This window comes from Erithacus rubecula (assembly GCF_903797595.1).
Source record: "Erithacus rubecula genome assembly, chromosome: 2".
Classification (NCBI taxonomy): Eukaryota; Metazoa; Chordata; class Aves; order Passeriformes; family Muscicapidae; genus Erithacus; species Erithacus rubecula.
The window spans coordinates 39,126,051-39,151,084 of record NC_136685.1 but is presented as its reverse complement, the minus strand read 5'-3'; the positions used below and the strand labels follow the sequence as shown (position 1 = coordinate 39,151,084).

At 38.8% G+C, this 25,034-nt stretch overlaps 1 protein-coding gene and 1 long non-coding RNA gene across 2 annotated transcripts in view; one reads left to right on the top strand and one right to left on the bottom strand.

Moving 5' to 3' along the window:
- USP45 (ubiquitin specific peptidase 45) overlaps positions 1 to 25,034 on the top strand; it is a 495,013-nt gene that overhangs the window by 357,569 nt on the left and 112,410 nt on the right. The gene's annotated exons all lie outside the window — the stretch shown is intronic.
- Positions 16,445 to 18,976, bottom strand: LOC306798008. The gene is made up of 4 exons (XR_013773258.1): positions 18,845 to 18,976; positions 17,637 to 17,746; positions 17,339 to 17,379; positions 16,445 to 16,569 (listed from the first exon to the last, which is right to left on the bottom strand). It is a non-coding gene; the product is annotated as an uncharacterized lncRNA (long non-coding RNA).

Sequence of the window (25,034 nt, the reverse complement as noted above, 5' to 3'; positions counted from 1 at the left end):
CTTCGACTTTCACTGATTTCAAGGACCAGGATAATTTTACTTCTCTCAGCATTGCTGCTTCACACCTATTTCCTTAATGATGCCAGTGAAGGCAGTCTGTGGGCAGTGGCTGGTTTCCCACCCTTTCCTCCATTCTGCCTGTTGGTGCCACAATGGCCTGGTCAGTGACATTGCCCATTCTAACCCCTGCTCAAAATTGATTTATTTCATGGTACTCACTTTCAACAGTTCAATTTGTTCATATTAGAAGTATTGAAAGGAGTGCTGGGGGGGAGGTGAAGAAAAGTTAATGCTGTTTAACCAAGAAGTGGGGAAGGGGAGGGACCTCACATAAACCCGTTGATGATTTCTGAGCTGAAGCCTTGTGTATTCCCTTCTCTCCATTCATACATATTTTTTTAGATTATGTTCCCATAAGAAGAGAGAGTATGCTATACTATACCCACAGGTAAATGCACAGCCAACAACCTGGCTGTATTTATTACAAAAGGATGTGCCCACATGGGCACATAAAGAAAGAATGCTATTTCATTAAGACTACCAGTATGACTCTGTGATGGGTACTCTGAAGTGGCCAACCTTCATATGGCCACAGCAGCTGATGCTGTCACCCCTGCTGCTGTGCATGCTGTGGAGTCTGGAGCAGGCACACCCTGGAGCCTTGGCCTGCCTTTCCACCTCTGGGGTTTGAGCCATGCCCACTTACAGCCATGTGGCCATTCCTGAAAGAAAATCAGAATAAAGGTTGCTCCTGAGGGCACCTAATGATGGAGCTCAGTCAGAGGCTCTCCATCAGCAGCAAGATGCTAACTAATATAAGGCAGAGCAGTTTGCTGGGGTTTAATTGAAAATACTTTCTTTTTGTAGTAATGTCAGGAGCTGGAGGTGGTAGAGAGCTGCATGAGTGACAAATAAGAAAGCAATGTTAAACAAAACAAAAACATCTTTGTAGTGAGAACTTGGGAGCAACAAGCCTCTTCAGCATCTCAAACAGTGTAGAATGTACTAAAGCATTTACCAGCTTAGAAAGCAAGTACCTTTGGAAAAGCTGCTTTGTAAAGCAATAAGTTGTATCTTCTGCAACCCAGCTGAACTGATTAAGAAGACCATAGTCAGAGATTTTTTTCCCAAATTGGAATTAATATTTCTGTTTTCTTTCATTCCACAGACCTGAAATGACCAGCAGCTCTTCATTATTTTTACTCCTATTATCTTTATCGTCATCTTCAGATGTTTCATCTGCACAATACCAAACTACAAATTAGTTTTATTTTTGACACAGAAGTGTTCCTAAGTTAAGAGTTCAAAAAATCTGTTCCACAACATTATACATTAAAAAAGATCACTTATCTCATTAAATTACTTAATTTTTTTACATCTGATGGAAACAATAAGTATTAATTCATGCTACTTTCTTTCTGTGTAAGAAAAGAGTAAGTAAAGAATTTCTTACCAACGCGTAATCTAAACATGTCTTTTTTTAGTTTAAAACCATAGGTTCTTGTCCTGACACTCTCTGACTGTACAAAAAGTTGCTCTCCCTCCTATTTATAAGCCCCCTTTAAGACCACAGTGAAGTCTCCTCAAAGCCATTTCTACTCCAGGCTGAACAACCCCAGCCCTCTCAGCCTGTCTTTGTAGGAGAGGGGCTCTAGCCCTCTGAACATCTTCACAGTCCTCCTCTGGACTTTCTGTAAGAGTTCACATCTTTCTCATGTTGAGGATCCCAGATCTGGATGCAGCACTCCAGGTGGGGTCTGACTAGGGCAGAGTAGAGGGGCAGAATCACCTCCCTCAACCTGCTGGCCACCCCTCTATTGACACTGCCCAGGATGTGCCTGGGCACCTCACTGCTCTTCTGGGCTGTGAGAGCACTCTATTAGATAAATTCAGAGGTGCTGGGTTGGGTGGAAAGGCAAAAAGATTCCAGAATGAAAAATACCTGACTAAATATCCATCATTAAATTTCCTTCTTTGGAGATATTTTCCAAATGCATTTACAAATTTCTTTTATACACTTTTACTTTTATACACTATTATTTTTAGAATTTCTTTTTCTCAAGCCTTAGGAAGGACAACAAATACCAAATTTTCACATCATTATAAGGAAGTCCCAGCCACTATAACTTGCAATCATGAATGCCTCCCTTCTCAGTTGTTCGGTTTGAGCATCTTGCAAAGTAATCTCACCAAAATCACCACTTGAACATTCTGAAGCAAATCTGTAAGAGATGAATCTGAACATCCTCAATTGCACATGTACGAGGGTCCAAAAGGAATATTTTAAACCTGAAAAAATTGAAACTTACAGTCAAAAATTTTTCAGCTGCAGCATATTTTGTTGATGTGATTCCCAGCTTGCAGGACAGAAAGCAGAGGTGCTGGCAAGAAAGGTAAACAGTATGGAGCATGTATTTCAGTTAAAAAAAACTTCCAAAGCCTAGGCATGCCATTTTCACACATGTAAATTTTGGAAAAATCCCATTAAATCCTAGTGGCCACAGTATATCAGATGGGCTTTATTCATTCCTTCAAATTCGTCTTCTTAGTATTTGCCCTTGTGAATTTTATTCAAAAACGTCCTCATGGGCCTGTGTAGTTAGACCAGCTTCACACATTTTTGTTCTGTAGTCAAATAAATGTCAGTCAGCTTTACCAGCTGCAACCATATAATTACTCAGTTGTTGGCTGGACCTGTAACAATAAGTTAGGGTTGAGAAATGCATTTACAGAGTGACTTGGGCTGGCAGATTTCTGCTGTAGCCATGCCCACAGCAATCACAGCCCAGTTGCTTCTTTCCTTGAGACTTTTAACTAAGCACACATACCAGGGAGCTATTTCTCATAGAGCTGTCATTCAAGAAGTTGCTTCACCAGCACTTTTGGTTGCCAGTCATGACATCTACAAAAAGCAGATATACAGTGCCATGTGGAAACATCACAAATGTATCCACAAATGGTTATTTACAGATATTTGTGCTTAAAATGCCCCACTTTGCCCATATTATTGTGAAACTGTGTTTGCAAATAAAACTTGCCCCAACTTCCCTGGAACATTGGTCCCTTGATGGGACTGACTGCTGCACTTTAAGACTCTTTTTACTTGAATAATGCTCAATAATGCAATTATTTGTGCACCATTTTGGACTCTTTCCACACAGTACTGTGTAAGTTCAAAACTAATCTTACAAGTATAAAGGACAAGACAAAGCAGGCACTGAGTAACTTAAGTCTTCTCAATGTCTTTCTGTCACCAGGTCCCCTGGTCTGTTTAGCAGCAAACCCAAATTTACCCCAGTCTTCTTTTTACTGCAATATAACTGCAGAAGCCCTTTTTGTTCCTGTCCCTTGCCAGATCCAGCTCCACAGGGACTTGGCTTTCCAAACCTCACCTTTGTGTGTTTAGACCTTGTCTGTATATTCTTTCCAAATCACCTGTTCTTTCTTTCATCTCTTCCTTATGTTTAGCTTGTAATCTTCAGCAGCTCCTTGTTCACCATGCAACCTTCCTTCATAGCAAAAGATAAGGTCCAGCAGAGCATCTCCCTTCACTGGCTCCTTGATCATCTGCAAAGTTATCTCAAGTGCTGTATTATTGTGTCCTGCATCATCCCTCCTGCAGACCTCATGGTGATTTTTTTTTCTCAGAAATACAACATTGGTCAAGCAAGTATTATAGTCTTAATTACAGATTACTGGATGTACATCTTTGAATGCTGTACACAAGGAGCCAGACTACACTATCATTAACCATCAGAAATGCTGGTGTTAACCATGTACACAAGTAAACATGTAGAATGAAGTCATTTCCTCGCAATTGAAATTTCTCAACCATTTATATGTTAGAATTTCTCAACCATTTTAATATTCAACATCCATTTATACTCAGACATACTATAGAATTCCTGGTTCATCTCATGGTACTGCTGTGAGATCCTGGAGGAAAGGATGGCTGGGTTTGGTTGTGTTTTGAACAGATGGCAGAACACATAATAGAGCCATTGACTGCCTCTGGATAATATCAATGGACTTCCCCAAAAGATTCCAACACTATTTTTGTCCTGTTCTAAATTAAAAGAAGACTATTCTACTATGTGCCAAGATGCATTTGAAGATCAGATCCAGACAGTATTGGTTCACATCTGCATACTGAATAACAGGAAAAACAAGCTGTATAATCAGTAATCTCCTATAAAAAGGGTCCTTAACTTACTTATCTGATACGTTCATTTCTTCTTTCCCTGTTCATTATTTGAGTCTTTCTGAAGAGTACACTGTAGAAATACATATTACAAATATTGATATTTTATATATGTAAATAATTCCATGATGACAGGCAAGTAGCAACTCTTTACTGGCACCAGCATATAATGATGCTTGCACAAAACACTGGACTTAGTGTTGAGTCCTTCAGTTGCCAGACAAGTCTTAGATCAACATGTGATATCAGTGGAACACATGCTACCTTACTAGAGTTGCAACTAATTCCTATTCATTCATAGGCATCATATCTCTGGGAATGAAAACATAAAATAGCTAATGTCATTACATAACAGATAGGACATAATCATATAATCATATATCATAAATGATAGTATTATATATTATTTTATAATATATTTAATTATTATATATAATTAATATATTATTATAATAACATATGATAAATATATTTACATATAATAAACAACAACAACAAAAAACAACTAAGAAAAATCTCTTTGAATGCCTTAAATGTGGTCCAGTATGTGAGGACCAGTAACTCACTGGAATCTGCAAACTGTGGACACAGGAAGGGAGGTCTGCTCTTTGCAGATCTCAAAGCCTTTCTCCCACTCTAAATTATACATATATGGGCACAAATCCATCAAAACTGAAGCTCAGATAAGTAAAAAAAAAAGTATTTCCCCGTTGATTTATCCTCGTCAACATTTTGGTTTTTAAATGTTCTATTCTTACCAAACAGAATTATATGAAAGTATCTCCAGCTGCAATTAGTAGGGAATTATTTCTAGACACACAGAAGATAATTCAACTTATTCCTCATGTTTACAATAACTTTTAACATTTATAAAATTTCTCCCAAATAACATTTTAAAGTAGAAGTAAAATAGTATTGAACCTGCTTGATGAGAGTTGATATTAAGAAGCTTTTTTTTTAATGATTACATAAATATGTTTGGTTTTTGCTGGCTTTTCTAGGACTTGATTCTGAGAAGCAGCACCTTTAATCCTTCACAAAGAAAATTCAAAATTATCTTGCTGATATCAGCCATGGGGACAAACCCCCTATAACAACCTGTGGCTTGTCTGTGGACCTTAATTAGTCAGAGAGATCATGATATAGAGCCTCTTCAAAGAGGAGGAGAGTGGTAGTTCTCTGTGGAGGGGCAGAGCAACCTTTTGTAGCTGGTAATTTAAGGAGCAGCAACAGGCTAATGCCCGTCAGCACGGGGCAGAGCATGTGGTGTGGTTCTCAGCAGAACAGCAGGCTCCTAATGAGGTCTAGGAGTGGATAGCAGCTGGTAAACTCGGTGCTCGAGTAGGAGCCTCAGAGAGCCTTTATCTGGTAACAAAAGGCTGCAAATTGCTCAAAGGCCTGAGCAGGCAATGAGAACATGTTCATATGGTCAGCCAGTATACAAATTTCCAAAACAAATATTACAATATATATGTTTTCATTGCAGCAGGACGTGGTGGAGTTTCTGAGAATCAGGCGTTTCAGGAATAAGGTGTACATCGACTTCTTGCTAAATTGAGCCCTCCCAGAATTAAACCAGCTTTTCTCTCAGTATTGCAACAACTGGACTACATGTACACATCTATGTGTTTGCATTTCCAGCTTAAAATAATCTCAGGTGAGCAAGGAATAGAGTTAATACATCAAAAAATAATTTACTGCAAATACTATTTTACTGTATATATCCTGCTGTCACTTGAGTCTAAGAATTATTGAAGTGTAACAGATGGAGAAAGATGAAATATATATCAATTACAGAATTTTGACAAAGAATATAATGAACTACAAATTCAGAGATCAATTGTTTAAATGTCAGAAGCTGAAATTTACCCATATTTTTATGCATCTGGCCTTATCCATTGTTTTCTATATAGTATTAGTGTAATTCCACAGGTACATAATTTTGTGGAAGTGTATGTTACAAGCGTGTTTCAGTAGTAGTACACGGCTGACAAGAGAAGAATTGTTATTGCTCCCACAAAACCCCATGAGACTCAGCCCCCAGCAGATGACCACTAATACTTTCTGTTATCACAGCAAATACTAAAGTAATTTGTTCATTATTTCCTGAAAGCCGTGTAAACAGGAGCTAGAATCAAATTTTTATTTAAAAAAAAAAATTGTATGTGTTTATCATTATAATAGAAGAATAACACAATCATAGGCAGGTAACAAAATCATTTTCAATGAAGTTCCAGCTAATACAGACAACTACACTTGAGGAAATTTGGTTGAGGTTTTGTGTGAGAATCACAGCGGTGCAAAAAAAAAGTCTTCAATACTTCTTAAAATTATAATAATCCATAACATTAATCTGCAACAAAAAAATACAGCAAGTTTTTACCTAAGATTTGAGCTTCTTTTTTTCTTGGGCTGTGAGATTGAAAATAATGTCAAACATGGACTCAGATATTCTCTTGCACCTCGCAATTAAAATCTAAAAAGTACCATATTTCATTAAGTTTTGGAGGAGAAGATTCAACAAATGGCAAGTCATACATAGAGTACAATATAGGAACCTCAGAAAATCAATTTCTCCATTACATTCTCCATAGTGATTATGCCACCTTTTCCCAGACACTTGAGTTAGACAAACATATTTTTTTTAATTTACCTGGGGATAATGGTAAGCAGAATATTTTTCTAATATTCTTCTCCCCTCAAATGATGTAACTGAGTGCAGCACTATTCATAAATGAGGTATTGAATTCTCAAAAGTAGGAGTCCCTTGGCTCTGCTGCAGATATGAGGATGGTTTAAAAGCTGCCACACAAAAGCTGTGAATAACCTTGGTCCCTGCACTCAGCCTGGGGTGGCAGTTTGAGCCCTGGGCACTCGTGTCACTGGAGAGTGGCAGCACCAGGGCGAGGTGCTGAGCCTCTCTGCCCTCACAGTGCTGCTGTGCTGCCCTGTTCCCTTGGCTGGCAGCAGGCTCAGGGGCCAGAGGCTCCCCCAGAGATAAGGCAGGCTGCTCTCTGCCCTGCTCCTTTTCACCCAGGAGATGCCTCTCTCCACTGGCTCTGGCAGGTGCCATTTAGGATGAACACATTTAAGGAATAAGTGTACGCTAAACAGAAATATTTTACATCTATGTAACAAGTGTGGTTGTTGGGTTGGTTTCTCTTAAGTAGAATCTGCTGGGCAGAAATGCAACATAATAGAGTATTTTACAATCATGCTGGTGTAAGAAAAGGAACCTCAAGGCAGAGCATAATTTAATTAACTCTATTGCAGGAAATTATGATTATCAGAACTCATTGAAGTTAGACCAGTGTGTAATCATCCACAGCTTTCAGAAAATACATCCTGCTTTAACTTTGATGAACTTGACTCAATAGCACACCGTCTGAATAGGTTCTCATTTTTGAGTATTCATTATGTATTCAAAGAGCTTTGGTACAAAATAAATTCTCAGGGCTGTAGAACCAGACCCCTGGTAGACTTGTAATAATGTTGTCACAAAAGCAAGATGCTTGTCATGTATTTCTCCTTATAGCTACTTTTTAAAGCAGAGACTGGAAAGATTTTATATAGTCTTTAACAACAACAGTGCCAAGCAATGGATAAATTTGAAAAGCAAATATCCAGAATCTATAGATACAAAAAAATTATCATTTGGCTGTGTATTTTTTACTTGGTGAATTTCAAAGCCTCAGACTATGCCTCTAAAAAGGCAAAGAAAACATTAATTTGACAGGTTACATTTACATCCATTCACAAATATTGGTAGCCCAATTTGAAATGAAAAGCTAAGATATGAAGCCCCTTCAGTAGACAGTATATATGTAAATATCCATGCATGATCCTGTAGCATGAAATAAACAAATACGGATTTTGCTTCAGATTACATAGGGGTGAAATTTAAGTCTTAGATTAAATTAGATTAGATTAGTTTAAATATCTGGGATAAAATTTTGGTTTGTTAAAACTCTTATTAACAATTATTGATTTGGTTGTCTGAGATATAAAATGCCAAGAAATGTTTTTTAATACAGATGAATTTTTTTTACACGAGATGTTTTTTACAAAAAGCAGAAGTTAGTTTTAGTTTAATTGTTGAGACAATGTAAGCAGAGTTTCACCCAAAAAACTGCATGGGAAAGGTGAGGAACAAAATCAACTGCTTTTTAAATTAATACATGTTTCTGAGTATTCTGTCCGTATGAACATAAAGTTTTGCAATTCAAATCAAAATTATAGGATGTAAGAAAACGTGTCACACTTTTTGTTAAAATACAGTGTTTAAAACAATATGATATATTATTTTATGGTTATAAATATGCACTTTATATTAAAAATTGTCATGCAATTGTTCTATAGGCAAGCATAACCCCACAAACTAACTGTAAGTTTCATTTTCATGATGCTGCTCATGAAAGCAATTTCAACCACTTCACACTCAAAACCTACCAAAAGGCTACAAAAAATCTTGAAATACTATAGGGAAAAAAAAAAAAAAAAAGAGAGAAAGGGAAAAAAAGAGAGAAGTCCAAAAGACTATTTTGGTCTTTTTATAACACATTTATCAGCTTCATTGTTTTATGTCAATAGCCTGTAGTTCTGACAGCTTGTAGCACTGGATGGGGATAGGAAAATAATGCAAAGAGAATGGTTCCCTAGAGGAAAGTTTGAGATGGGGCCAATTGCCAAAAATAGAGCCCAGGTCTGAATAAAAGTGTAAAAACCTGGCCTTACTGACATTAATGGAATACCCCCGATTATTTTAATATGGCAAGATTTCAATCCTGTGGAGAGGGAGCAATCACCATCAATGCAAGGAATGAGAATTTACTACTTGTTTTATCCCTCATCTTTTTTAAAAAGAGAAAATATTATCTGTTCCTGAGACCTGTGAGGTCTCCTCAGCACTGCTGCTTTTTGCTACACTTGAAAAATAGGGAAAAACACTTTCTGGAGTTATTTTTCTTTCACCAAAGAGGCTGCTGAGACCACACGGCCTGCAGCAGGGAACTGACGATCTCACGCGTTCCCTTTTGCCTTTTCACTCGATAAGCCAGTTTCAGCTGATCTGATGTCAGCAGCCAGCAGCTTTTTGTGTCTGGCTGGCTGGGCTGGCTGCAGGCTAGCCCCCAGGAGCTGGCTCTGGAGCAGCCTCTTGCGCTCCGGAGGAGCCTCTCGGGCCGCTGCGGCACCGGCATCTGCTTTGTGCGCCGGGATGCGCAGGGAAGCCTAAGTAAGTGTGGGAAAACAGCAACTGCAGATCAGGGCTTGCCATAAGGCAGGACCTAACACATAGTTCTTTCTGGTTCATCACAAACAGATGGAAAAACACATAATAGGCTCCAGCTAAAAGTCTTCTGTTCTATTATCTTTCTTATGAATCTACCGCTGAGAAATTAGCAAAGTTGTTCAAGAACACTCACCGAGAAAGTGGCTACATAATTGCAGAGCCTTTTTTGTGTTACCAGTTTTCACACAAATATGGGAGACGTAATAATTACAGGAATATGTGTCCAGGGTAGTTCACAACGAACACGGTGATTTTTACAGCCCATAATTTTTAAGTAATGCGGTGATCTTTAGAGCACAAAGGAAAATTAGGCTCGTCACACTCACAGCCCAAGACATCGTATGCTGAACAGGGGGAGGTCCTTTTGCTGCTAAGAGCCCCTTTCTCCTTCCTTTTTCTCCCATGTGACCTTAAAGGGTGGTGGGACGAGAAACAAACAGCAGGAAGAGATTGTCTATACTTGTGGCTGCTCAGTGCAGCTCAGGTAAAGCCCCTCCAGATACAGGGAATGGTATATAAGCATCTTCATACCAGCTGCGATTTTTCCTTGTGCCAGTTTCAGCACAGTTTCCTCTGCTGAGTTTAATACAGAAACCCTTGGAGTTAAAATCTCCCAAAGGCATTGCCTGCTGTCAGCCTTTTCTGGTGGGGCTGGGGAAGTTTGGGTGAGAGGGAAGTTTTCCCTACTGTAAGTCAGGCAGGGTGGATATGTTTGCTGGTTTGTTCCCTGTGTGATATCCTAGAATTTCAAGAACCTGAGATGTGTCAGCTGAGAAATAGGTTCCGAGAAGCTTGAATGTAACCAGTGTCACCCAAAAACAGTGATTACATAGAGGAGGCAAGCCCCCTCTATCTCCTATAGTATAGAGGTAGAATTTACAGGAAGACTGAAAATTAACTAAAATAATAAAGGGACATTTAATTGCAGAATGCAATTAGAGACCCTAGCATGGTTTTATGTCCTCTAACCTGGAACCTCAACACTCTAAACATCCACATCTCAATCAATCATCCACAGAACAATGCACCCATCAATTACAAAGGAAGCCTATTACAACTGCATCAGGGATAGGTACCTATATACGACAGATGTAGCTGTATCACCTGGAGGTGACCTCCACATACTGCCACAAGGTAGGATGAGCTCTGGCAAAACTCTTCCCCCTTTTTCTGTGAATGTTGGTTGTGCACAGAAGTATCTCCCCCTTCCTTGCTTGCAGAAAGACCTGGCATATACTCTGTCTCTGATGCTGACACTCAGGTGCCCTCCATGGCAGTGTCTAACAAGAAGCTTTTCTTCAGCTGTTTAAAACTGAGTATTTCAAGCCATTATGGACTGCCTCAGACTGCTTTGTTTGACACTTTGCACACATGTTAAAAGCATATATTTAGACTATATTGGAAATTAGTATGCTAATTCACTTTCTCCTGGACATACCTGGTCTTCAGTCTCCAATAGGGTATTCAGGATAACATCCTACACACTGCTTCATACTTGATTCCCCAGATGTGCTCCACAAGGCCCCAGGTGTAGATGGAAAGCACATTCACTGCTAAGAAAATCCTCTGTTGCATTCTGTATCCTTAATACACATCTAAAACAGCAATCAAGTTAAAGGATTTGCCCTCATTTTGTCTTTCATTGTTTATTTGGAGAAATCAAACATGCGTCAGTGCTTCCATACGGACAGATGAAAAGCCTCAATGTCCTTCCTCTTGTACCCACCTGCAGCCAGATTAACTATTTTGTTCCCAGTGGAGTTACAATCACTGCATATGAGTAGAAGAGAGAATTTGGCCCATTTTCACGTTCTCAGAATCTTAGTAAAAATAATTCTCATTCACAGGCAAGCCAGTTTCCAGTGGCAGTCAGAGAAGAGCAGAGATGTTTGTCTGCCTGGCCTGGTGTCTAGCAGGAGAATACAGACAAAGCAAAAGTTAAAGATTGATGCCACATGGCAACTGTTCACTTATTCCCATACATGCTTATTGTACTGCACTAGAAGCAATTAAAGCAAACCTGCCGTGGGAGTGCTGCAGTTGTGGTGTAACTCTGTGCCAAGTGGTGGAAGTAGCAGCACTGGCTGAGCCATTGACTGCTGAGCTACAGAAAGGGCAGTCTTTGGCATGCTTTTGCCTGAGGAAAGCTCCAGCAAGCAGATGGAGAGATGGGCTGAGGCTCTGACACACTGTTAGCCAGCACTGTGGCAGCAGCCTCATCCAGCGTGGTGTCCAGCTGCTGGCAAGAGTTTCAGAAAGTCACTTTATAACTCAGCCAAGACTGAAAAGCTTACCTCCATAGGAGTTAACCTGAACTGGCTGAAAGTTAAAGAAGGAGGATAATAAGTTGATGCTGAGTATTTAATAGTAGGCAAACCCCTAAAGAAATGCTAGGTGAAAGAAGTGAAAAAGTTTTAGGAGTCTGATTCTACAGGCAAATGGGAAAAAAAAAAAAAAAAAAAAAAAAACAGAAACAGCCATCATCCCAACAGTCAAGGAAAGGCCATCCATAAGGCTAACAGAAGGACAGTTGTGTTTTCAGCCATTCACTGCCCTGGAGCACAGGCACAGCTGGCAGTATGGGCACAGCTGGCCTTCCACCCAGCCACATGCAGCACAGCTGGCTGGCAATAATGCCACCCACTAAATGGGAGTCTCACACTCTGCACTCCTGAGCTCTGCCCACTCTCCTCCCACCAAGATAACCATTTGTGTGAGCATCAAAGCTGACAAGTCCCCCACAGGGCAGTGTCCCATGGTTGGCATCTTCCAAAGATACCAAGACAGAAAACAACATCTTTTGTGGAAGCAGGTGATAGGCTTTTTTTTTTTTTTCCGCTCATGAATTCTTCAGAGGAAACAAAAATCTAAGTCATTAATGTCTTATGAATACCAGCACCATTTTATGACTTTGATATTTGGCAATAATTCCAGATTGTGACTGTTATTGGCATTACATTGGAATATACAACCCTAGTACATTTCACTACTGCTTGAAGAATATTCACAGACATAATCTTACATTTATTAATTTTTTTGCTGCTGTACATCTCTACAAAGTTTATCTGGTCATGATCTTTGGATATTAATTCTATATTAGTGTAAAACAAATTAGCTTTTACTTATCAAATGTTCAAATTATTGTTGTGGGTTTTCAAATAATTGAAAGAAAAATTGCAAGGCCATCCACAAGAAAAAGATGCAGTTGTGTGACCCACTTCTTTATGGTCATGTAAGGGACTCATGGTATGTTGTGATTTCTGGTATTTCCTCTTAATGTTCTTTAAGATAATTACATGCAGTTACAAAGAGGGCACATCAAGAGAAACTGTTTGAAACAATACAAATTAAAACTCTAAAAATTAAGATCAAGAAAAAAAATTGCCAGCTGATCCTACAACTGCTGAATTTCCTTAAGCCCTTGTCTCCCAGGAGACTCATAGAACCTAATGAAAATAAATTATATGTTGCTCTGATTAAGCTGCAGTTATTAACTGAAATATCATTTATTAGAAAATAATCTTCTTCTGCTAAGCAGCTATACTGGTTTCAGCAGGCAATAAATGCATTTGATTCTAAGATAGAATCTTCTTTCTAAAGTATTCCACTTCCAGTATGCTAATTTCTAAATACAGATTAATGTTTGTATTTGCCTATGTGCTCCTTTTCCCTTAATAGAAGGTCATCAAGGGATTTAAAGAATCACCCTTCCTTATTTGTCCTTTTACCTCTGCCTCTGTGGGAAATAAATGCAGAAAAACCATGAACTTGGCTGGCAAGTTTTCTGACATGCAAGGTGGAACAGAGACACATTGGTACAGAGGTATGCATGGAAAAAATCTGCTTTATACAGGCTCGAGATGCTCTAATTTGACTTTCATTTTCATTTTCCTTCTAAATGTGTTATTGAAATTCATTTGTAAGGACAAGACAAGCTTTTCATTAAATGTAGAAAGTACAACTGAAACAATGAATAATGCTTGGCTCATCATCCTTCTTATAAAGTCAAGCACCAGCTTCTTTGAGCAATTTGCAAATCAACAGAAAACCCCCAGTGACAGCAAACTAAAGCACAGAGCTACACACAGGCCTGTGTAGTGCTACATTTCACAGCAAAATGTGTTTCACATCATTTCTTACACAGCAAGAATGTAAATTTCCAGTATCCATTCTGTGAATTTCCAAGCACTGAGAACTCTGTGCTATCAGCAACAAGTTTTCTTGTTTCTTTATCTCAAGTTTTATTTGTATGACTGGAAAGAGGGTAATGTTTAATATGAGGATCAGACCCTTCTTCTTTTGGTAACATACTGTGGTCACTGAAACCACACTAAGAATTAGTTAAATCTCGTTCTGAAACAAGTGAACCACAAATATAATCTGTAAATTTAAAGAATTTGTGTTCTTATCCAAGCATCTGACACTTCAGTTTTTTCATTTTGTTTTGTTAGAAAATATCATCTACTCTGGAATGTGGTTTTCATAAGGAGACTCTTATAGAGGTTGTAACTTAGAGAGGCTATCATTCATAACCTCTTTCTAACAGTCTACAATTCTACAATGGTCATTACAAAACATTCTTCTTGGTTTCATTGTGCTTTTCAGCCCCTCTTAGGTTAATAAACCCACATTTTGAGGAAACATTTTCTCACATTTTGTCACAATTATTCTGCTAACATAATACTGCAGTAGGGAGATAAAATGCAATATTTTACATTGCTTTTTGGTGTTGTCACATTTAAATGTACCATCCTGGACCAACATCTTGACAAATGGTCTTATAAAGAAGACAATTTGGAATCAAGGGCTTAAATTTGCAGGTACCTGGTACAGCCATGAAAAGCATTCCTCTTTGCTATCAATTGCAATTCCCCTTACTGTTAGCAGCCCAAAGATATGTTTTGACACATGCAGCTGCACAGCGTTGAGGGTAGCAATCAGTCCTCAAGTTTTCTCAAAGCTAGTCCCTAAACTCTGCCAATATTCCCACAATAGTCAATATTTGTAAATCTATTACATATTTTTTGCTACTTTTAGAGGAATTAATATTAAATGCAAGTCTGTTGCACTAGAAATTAATATTATTTTTTTTTAAAGCAACTGACTTTTTCTGGAATCACAGAATCACAGAATCACAGAATAAGCTGAGTTGGAAGGGACACACAAGGATCACTGTGTCCAACACAACCCTGCACAAAACCATCCCCAAAAGTCACACTCAATGTGCCCAAGAGCATTGTCCAAACACCTCTTGAACTCTGTCAGGCTGGTGCTGTGACCACTTCCCTGGGGAGCCTGGTGCACTGCCCAACCACCCTCTGGCTGAAGAATTTTCCTGATGTCCAGCCTAAACCTCTCCTGACACAGCTTCAGGCCATTCCCTCAAGTCCTGTCACTGGTAACCACAGAGAAGAAATCAGTGTTTTCCCCTCACAAGGAATTTGTAGACTGCCATGAGGTCTCCCCTCAGCCTCCCCTTCTTCAGGCTGAACAGACCAAGTGACCTCAGACGCTCCTTATCCAGCTTCCCTTCAAGGCTTCCCTTCCCATTCTCACGGCCCTGCTTTGGATGCTCTCTGATATCTTTATATCTTTCTTATATTGCAGTGGTCAAAGCTGCACAAAATATTCAGGGCTGAACCAATGCAGATTACATACAGGTCATAACAATTAAAACTGATGTAATATAGAGATGATCAGGTGCCTATTCTAAGATAGGACTTGGTACAGTCCCTCAACATATCATAGCAATAAACAAATAATAAAGAAACTATTAATTGAGTTCTCACAGATGCAGATCTGAATGCCAATATGGACTTCTACCTCTTGGATTTCCTTTTCAGTTACATGATAGAGAAATTAGTTTAACACAGACATAGAATTATTTTATTCTCACAGCAGTCCACCTGAGAGATGGATGAAATTATTGGTCAGTTCTTTTCACTATTAGTTCAGTTATTTTATTTTTATTTTCCTGAAGTGTATGCAATAGCTGGGGGGAGGGGGCAGGGAGCTATAGCAGAGAAAGAACAAAAAAGATACATTTGCAAAAAGATTTACTCATATATGTGTAAATTCATAGTAACAAATGAAGCTGACAAATATGTAACTTCTGCCTTCACCAAAAGTTTTTGTATACAAATGCAGCTTCATTGTAGAATCCAATATCTTTTAAACTGAGAAAGCAGTGGATCATTCAGCAACAAAAGCTCAAAATTCCAGTGTCATAAACAGGTTTATTTTTTTAATGCTTCCTACAATGTTATGTTGACCTTCTTATCAATACAGAATAGTGGAACATGAGTCTCTGCAAACCTGGCCAACAGTATAGAAATTATTGATGAAGGAATTTCTATGAAACAGTGAAAGGCAAAATGTTTATTTTCTCTTTCAATAGCTTGTTTTGTCTCTCCAGCACTCTAGGATTCCTCTTGTTGGTTTTAGTATAATCATGTTATTTTTCAATATTTGTAGCTCTTAAGCAAAACTAATTGTTTGAGTGCTCTTCTATCTTTCTTTGAGATATGATTCTGAGAGCTTAACGTCATTTGGAGTCAAAAATGTGTTACACCTCCCAAATCACCTTGCAGAGCATACATTATTATGGGTGGCATCTTCATGTGCTACAGCAAGGGGTGTAATAAAATACCCTGAATACAATCAACAATTATTTTTATATCTTATCTTGAGCCTTTACTGCAACCTTTGTCTTAAAAAACATAGTCAGTTGTTCAAAAGCCTATTTTGGATTTATTTTAACCTTGCTACACATCAAAGTACAAGGATGAAGCTTTGTTCTTGCTGTCAAGACAACCACTGCCTCTTCAGCAGAAGGGAGAAAAAATCAAAGACTTGTAGAATGCCAGTTGAGTTTGAACCTGAAGGCCACAGTCTCTGAGCACACCTGGTACTCCCCACAAGAGCAGGATACTCAAGAAAATTGAGGCTTCAAATGAGCTTCCATATAACAACCTATAATTTCTTTTCAGGGAGTGGGGGAAAAAACGTTAAAGGAAAATTTGATGTGACGGTCCCTTTGCTGAAGCACAAGGAGGGGTTCAAGATGGTCTTCAGAATGCTGGAAGACAAAAGCCTCATTATACATAATAACTGCTTACCAGTAGCCCAGATTGATAACAAGCTTCCTCTGCCAATTTTGTTCTATCATTATACGAAGAGGTGATTAAATTATTTGACAAATCTTTTCCTGTGCAATATGGAGTTATTTATCTCAGGAAGAACAGAGCAAGGTTAGGTAGAAAAGAGGGCTAACCAGCATGGCAACTTTAAAATGGCAACACTTGTTCAAAACTTGCCTAAAATGTGCAGAAAATATTCAAGGTAACTAGTGGTCTGGTTTGTATTTGAAAACTATCAGCTATATGTTGTGACATCATAGGACATGCCAGCCTTCAGGCACCACCTTGTGTGTATTACCTGCTTCTCCTCTGCAGATTGAGGAACTTTGCCCTGTTTGACAGCTCCCAATTGCCCCTGTGTCTCCAGAGTAGCCTGGTGTGGCAGCAGCTGTTGGGGTCTGCTCAGAGCAGGCGAGGCTGCCTGGGTGATTCACAGCAGCCTCTCAGCATGACATTTCTCTGCCCCTCTCCGGGTGTCTGGAGCAAGAGTAGCCATGCCACAGGCCACACTAAAAATACAGTGCAGATGGTTGCAACAGAGCAGCTGGCCATGTACCCTGGTCCTGATTGGTTTACTGGTGCAGACATAGCCAATCTTTTCCGCTTTATCATTTCAAAAGACATTTCTCCAGTATTCAGGATGCTGCTATTCCCTTGTTGCCCATTTGCAGTCTTTCTCTGGAGGGTCAGAAGGTCTAAGCCAATTACCTGGGTTTCTTTGCTGCTGGAAATATTTGCAATCTCAAACCCTGCAAAAGGAAAATCACGACTGAGAGCAAAAGACATATGTCAAGTGACACTAGCTGAATTTTCTGCACCGAAATGTTCTTGAAGCTGAATATGGCTAAGGTTTATTAAGAGTTCAGACACTGCTGAAGTGAAAATAATGCCATGAGAGAGGGTCACTTGATAAACAGACCCACTCCTGCTGAATTCAGCAGGAGGTGCCACATCAGAGACAGCTTCTACACAGTACCAACCTACTGTGCTGCAAGAAATGAACTACCTGAATGCCAGCAGCTGAAATGGCATCAAGGCAGGTAAAAGCAAAGGTCAGGCTGACAAAGCAGTGCTCTGACAGTGTCCACCAATAGACTGTGCAACCCCCTGGTAGAGCTATATTCCAAATTAGAAAATAAGAGGTATGGAAGAAGAATCATCATCTGAAAACTGAGCAAGAGCATTGCTCTTTCCACCTGCAAGTGAACATATGGCCCTGACTGCAGCCAGCACTGTCTCCTCTAAGCTCAGCAGATCAAACGTACACTTCTCCTTCCCCCTACACAATGCATGCCCAAGCATCCTCAGTGACCTTTCCAAAACTCACCTTAGCCAGCAGGCAACCACCATCTCACCACGCAGCATAAAGGGAATCAGAAGTTTTCCAACTCATTTGCATGATCTCTCAGCCTGCTGAAAAAAACTGCTATCCAAAGCAGGTGCTGGCAATAATTGATTCTTTCTAAACTGCATGGGTTGAGTGTGAAAATGGTACTACATATGCTAATTTCTCACAATAATATGTGCGTGAACTATTCTCTTATTTTGCCACATGAGTGCTTTGTTTTGAAAATCCCACGCTGTGTGGTTTCACACAGGCTCTGCTGTGCTCTTCTCCATACTGTGATTTAGGGCTAATCTTTTACAAGTGGCAAAAAATATTTACTCCTCTGAGACTGTCATAGAGAGACTATAAATTTTATGTCCTCTTGATAATATCCCCATCCTACTCCAGGGGTAACAATTCCCACTACCCATCTACTTGCCTAACTGGTTAAAAGAATTCTGGTAAGCTCCAAGTAATTGTTCTCGAGCGGACTTCTTGCTCTCTTTCTAGAATTACATGCACAACAACTGTCATTCCAGCTTTTCCAACTGTATAAATTGCAATACTAACTTACCCTATAATTCTTATTTTTATTATATCTACTATGTCCAGAATCCATCAAAACATACACTTCCCGCCCCCCCCCCCCCAGACTTTTGAAAGAATTATATAGGTCTTTCTTGAAAATCACGACTAAAATGTTGAAGATACACTGGGTGTTTCATGAAAGTGTTTGCTTGGTAACTAGTGGTTTCTCAGCTCCCTGTATTAATTAATTCCTGTTTGTTGGGACTCAATTCTGTAGAAGTCTTTGGCTTATTGTGTGGGAGCATTATATGAGCAATACCCTCCTGGGTTCTTGTCATTCCCTTGTGAAATACATTTACCACTGTAGTTATGGAAATGATGTGCACACATACTTCTTGTTTTGGATCATGGGGTTCTGCCATGGACAGATTCATTCAGTATTTGTTGTTTTGCAAGAAGTTTGTTCTTGATTGCAAGTTAGGTCAAATTAGATAAGCCAAAAATGACAGATGAGGTGTTGGGGAAATATATTTCGGGATTTAGTCTTCTCATAGTACAGGCCTGTAATTGTATAAAAGACTTTCTATATAAATCCTGTCTGTGATGGTACATAATTACTAGGAATATATAAAAGTTGTTTTTTGTCTTGTAAGCTATTATAAATCAAACTTATTCATCCAGAGGTAGTGCAAATAAAATTTTCAGCATGTTTTGGAAAATCTTTGATTCTGTGGAAGTAGGTTTATGATATCTTATCTGTATCTGTATCTTCTCTCTTTTTTGATGCTTAAAGGGTATGCAGTGATGATACAAAGGGTATGTAAACATAAAAGTACTCCAGACAAAGACTATGATGACTAACTGATGCTGAGAACTGCGAAGTCAATGTTTTTAGGTGATGCAATCTAGGTTTTCTTCTGAGTTATGCATGATCCATCCAGAATGCTACACCTCAGACTGCTACTAACAAGTATCTTCAAGAGACACGTTGAGCTATATACCAAAGCATCCAAGACCCTCTGGGACACTATCAATGGCTCAGCCATACAGGTGCTCTCAGTGCAGTCAGAGAAGTTCAGAAAAGCAAGCAGTTGCTTTTGCAATCACCCGTTGAAACTGGCCCTAAACACTCAACAACTTGCAAAAATGACAGTACAGCTGAGTTTATTGTGGTTGTTACCAACTTCTTACTTTAAATACTATTTAGGTTATTTTTTCACATTTAAAATTTTTATAAGATGATTCAGAGTCCTACTCTCCCCACAATAATGTGCTCAAACTTTTCCAAGTAAGAGTGCAGCAGTTCAATACAGCTTTTAGAATATGGGTCACGATTCTTTTTCTGATCTGTGAAAGACACATTAATAAGCTCCTGGCATTCAGAGAAACAATCTTTTCTCTTTCTTCCATTTTATTTTTGTTTTTGGTGTTCATTGGAACTTTTTTCCCCAGCTTTCAAATTCTGCAGGAAAAAACCTTGGAAGGAAATTAAAACTTCTTTTTTAAACACACTGCAATTTGTTGATATTTTCAAGCTTTTCAGTATTACTCCATTCACAAGTTGAATGTGTGTGCCGTTTAATATCAAACAATTGTTTTAGTGCCATTTCAAGTGTCTGGCTATGTTAATGCCTGCTAATTAAATGTTTCAAAAAGAAAAAAATACAGCTTAAATTTTGCAGAACTTCATCTACATCTGCTTCTTCTATGAAAAGACGTCCTTGGAACAACTCCAGTATGTTAAATAGAAAGTAAATTATTACAAATAAGACAGTAATTTACCTGTAGGCTGCAGCATGCGCTACTGTGTATGAAATTCACCATTCACTTGCTATTGATGGTCAAGTAGACAAGGGTCTCTGTGGCATGAAAAAGAAGGCAATATTTCAGGACTGTTTATATGGGTTATGTTCCAGTGTTTTTGGTGTTTGGTGATAACCAAATATTTCTGTCCCATCTTCAGGGGTCTCAAGGTGGGATAAAGATGCTGTCATGTTCCCTGCTCTCTTCAGCACAGAGGGTCGTTGCAGGTTATGGTTGCAGATTCCTGCAGGTTCCTCCAGGACAGATCTCAGAAGCAGCAGCATCACTACAAAGCCTTTCAGGGAGATAATGCAGCAACAGCCTGTCACAGTAGGCAGACAACACATATATTTACATCTTATCACTTCAAATATGTGTGCTAATCACACAACTTCTCAATACTTTGCAAGTAATTGAGAAGCAAAAGATATAAATATGCAAACAAGATGCAGTTGGCAGAGAAGCACTATGGAGAGCCTGTCCTGCCAGGACCACCCGTAACCAGAGTGTGAAGCACACACTACCACACTTGTTCTGGACTCCTCAAGGCTGTGATCCACTCAATCACCACCTCCCAGACTCGTCATTGCACACTTCCAAGTTATAAAATCTTCCTAGTGTTGAATGGATAGAGACAAAATTGGTTCATACTGAAATTTAGAACCAAATAAATGAAAACATGAAGAGTTTGTTGTTTGGGGTTTTGGGTTTTTTTCCAATAGAAGCCAATTGGAATTTTTGCACTGCATTGTTGCCTTAATTGTCTTTACACATCTTTCCAGATAATAAATATAATGCATATGGATGGAGAAAATTCAGCTACTCGCTAGATACACATACATTATCACCAGGAACCAATTATATATTGTAAATCCCCTGTTCATTACATAGTCCACTTTGTTAAACAATAACTGAATAAAACAAGTGGACTGCTGAAAACAATAGCGATTTTTAATTCAATATTAAGTAGGACTGTTAAATATTTGGTAATTTTCATTATAATATCTGATATGACAATTCTACTTGCCCATGTATTTTGATGAATAGGTTTTTAGCTCTAACCTCACCAAAGGCAATTTCGTTGGCAGCAGAACCAGCAGCCATCAGCTGATGTACTTCTGTACCTTTCAAATTTGATTCCACATAAAACACCTTGGCCAAGTAAATGTCAGACCCCTGCAGTAATTTGTGTTTCTTGACTGATCCCACTTCAGAGCTTAAAGGAGCTGACTGAAGCAAGTGTAGCTTGTGCAGCAAAATGCAAACCATAGAATCATTACAATGGTTTGGGTTGGATCATCTAGTTCCAATACCCCTGTCATAGTCACCTTCCATTAGAGCAGGCTGCTCAGAGCCTCATCCAGCCTGGCAGATTAGACCCATAGTTATGAGAAACCACCATTTCATCCACAGTCAGTGGTTTAACTTCCCTTCTAATATTAGCTCATTTTAGCTGCTGGAAAGACAGCTCTGAGCTGAGACCTACCTGGCTAAGCACTTACACCCTGGCTCTCTCTGCTGTCAGCCAAGGTTTGGGGAAAACACTCAGGAAGACCAGAATGCAGCCCAACTCCCTCAGGACAGACACCTCTATGGGGCAGATTGCCTCTGCTGAAAAAAAAAGGCTTCAGTGCAAGAGGGGCAATGGGGGACATGCAGAGGGCACCATAAAGAAGTGTAGGGAATAAAAGTGAAAGCAAAATTGTTGCAGAGGATTAGGGAGTATGGGGATATTTAAAGAATGGAAAAACATCCAAATCCACAGATAAACAGATTCTCAACCATTGTGGTGACTAAAACTAAACATTTTATTCCACCTTTCTGTGTTTCAGATCTGGGACTAAATTTAGTGTTTTAGGAAAATGCCTTGAAGAAAAATTTCAAAATCTATCAAAACCATACCTGTAGGAAGACAGCTTAGGACCCAAAGTTAGATACTGGGTATTGCAACATTTAGAATTTATTGCTGCTTGTTCAACTGAAATTTCATTTTCTCATACCTACTCATTTCCTTTGTCTGGCAGCCACAACACAAGAAGCCTGCACAGACAAAGCACACCTATCACTGACCAAATTGCTTACTGTTCAAAAAGCACACTGTGAAAAACAATTTTATGTGATTTGTAGAGCAATTTTCAGAGCCCAGGCCTGGGGAAATTTTCATGAAAACAACAGAAGAGCCAAGTCAAGCTTCAGTATTCTTTACTCACCCATATGCCAAATTTAAACCAAGAGGTTTTAAAATTTGGAAAAAACAGCACTGCAGCAAGACACTTTTTTCTTCTTGTCCACTTTCTTGGGAATATTTCTGGCAAAACAGAATCAAACCTGTGATAGACACTGAAGCAGGAAAAATATCTGACCATTTCCCAATTTTTTGAAGGAGAATATGGGGCATTATTGGTAGCAAAGTTTCTTCCAGAAATATGTGTACTAAATTTGGCAAGCACTCATCTCAGTTGTTGTTCATGACAAGCCAACAGTGCAGGTGTCCTTTTGTACCTATCATGTGCTGTACCTGTAACACCATGCCATCATAGAAGTGATGACAAAGAGACTGCTGTTGCTGAGCACTCTCACATGATGTGGGTGAAATATATAAAACTGCTGTAGGCTAGGAGGACTGTTACACACCTGTCATTCAGGTTCAACCACCTGAGGCTCTTTCATCTTGAGATTATGTATTCAGGCTGCTGTCAAGCACCAGGTCTCACACCTCCACAAGGATTATGTCCTTTTGTCCCAGTGACTACAGTTTTTGTGCAGTCCATGATTGTTATCATCTACAGACCCCACCTCATCTCTGCATTTTCCATCCCTAGAAACATCCTTCCAGTCCAATTAAGATGAAGACCACAAGTATCATCATCCCCTGTCAGTTATCTGGCAAATTTCTGTGAAAAAGGTGGTTGTGGTGCTGCAAAGACAGTAGCCTTTTTCCTCCTTTTTAAAAAAAAAAAAAAAAAAAAAAAAAAAAAAAAAAAATTCTTTCATTCTGATTATTAATTCTGCTGCATCTTACAGATAATACAAAACAATTGATACAGCAAGACTAGCCCTACATCTTCTTCTTGTCGAATTTTATATGTACTTACACAAAAGATGGCAGAGAATCAAATTTCTAGTGGAGCCCAAAGTAACTGGAAAAAACAACGAATGTCGCTTTAGGTTGTCTTCATGTTTTCTATTGTATTACTCTTAAATCATAGCAGTTACAGGTAATTAGTAATTTCTAGTTTCTATTAACATTAAAAAAACAACATCAAGAACAGCTCCCTTTTAACAATGGTACATTTCAACTAGCTTGCCCAGGATCCTTGTTTCTATGGCCTGGGCTTGACAGACTAAGAATACACCCAGCTGGTTTTCAAACCAACACTTTCAATAGTCTAGGGAAGGGCTGTGTGACTTGTCATAAAAACAGCTGCCTCTGTCTCCCCAACCAGCCAGGAATAAGCTGAAGAGAACAAAACCTTGAATGAAAACACCTCGACTTTTCATGCAAGGACAAAAGGTGGTCATTATGCATACCAGGAAGGTTCTTTTATAGCTGGTAATTACATATAAATTGGAGAATTATAATAAAAAAAAATCATTTCTCTCTTCATTTATTTAAAATGTGATTTCTACAGCCATTATATAATTACTGGTATTTTTCAGTAATGTTATTAAGAACAAATGAGCTAGTATTTCTGAAAAAATCACAAAGATGCAAATACTGAAAGTTCCTTATTAGAACCGATAGTCCAGCATGAAGCAAGTGGCAGGAAAAAGATCTCTTCTTAAAAACTGCAAACTGAACTTTTTTCAGTGTTGAAAAAGGATTCATTTCTATCTTTCTACTACAAAGAAATAAATTATCCCTATCATCTCTGATACATTATTTCAAGCTCTCAACTTTTCTCAGCTTCTCATTTGTTCAGAAATGTTGGTGAACTACAGACCTCCAGCAAAAAGCCTAAAATAAAACAAAGAAAGATCACAAAAATTCTGAAAATAACAAGAACAGCTCCCTGCTGTCACTACTCATGAAATTAGTTATTCATGACACTTAGTCAAGCACTCATTCCTGTGTACAATCTGAAATGTTTGAGTATAAGCAACAGTAGCAACATATTAGTGAAATAATATAAAAATAAAGAATAAACACCCCTTAGGAGACACACAAATCTCCATAAACTACAGCCTAGACAGATTTTAGAGAGCCAGCTTAGGTTCCATGCTTCACCACAGTGCACATTTCTAGATATCTTGGAGGCTGAAAATCTGTACTAAATATTAGTACTACTAATACTGGTATTACTAAATGTAGAGGAGTGATACAGGAGTGATACAGAGAAAAAGAGAAGAGAGAAAGACTTTTATTTCAAGGGAGAAGAATTGGAATCAGGTGCATAAATGTCATCATGTCATCACCGAGTCCACCAGCAGCTTTATTTATCTTAAGGCAAATAATTTTCTATTACTGGTTGTGCTTCCATAAATGTGCCAGAAAGCACAAGAAATGCAGAAGTAAATATCCAGCCCCCCAAGATGTTTTGTGTTGACAGAATGTAAAACAACACACATCTCCTCAGGAGCCCTGAGGCTCTGATGTCCAGGGGATTCCTGCTGCCCTGAGCTACCCTGGGCCACAATGGCAGCAGAAGGCTCTAAACAAAAAAAGTAACATAACTCAAAGTGTGGGAGAGCAGACAGAAACCCTTTCCAGTTCCAATGGCAGTCCATCAAACTTGTGTCTCCTTC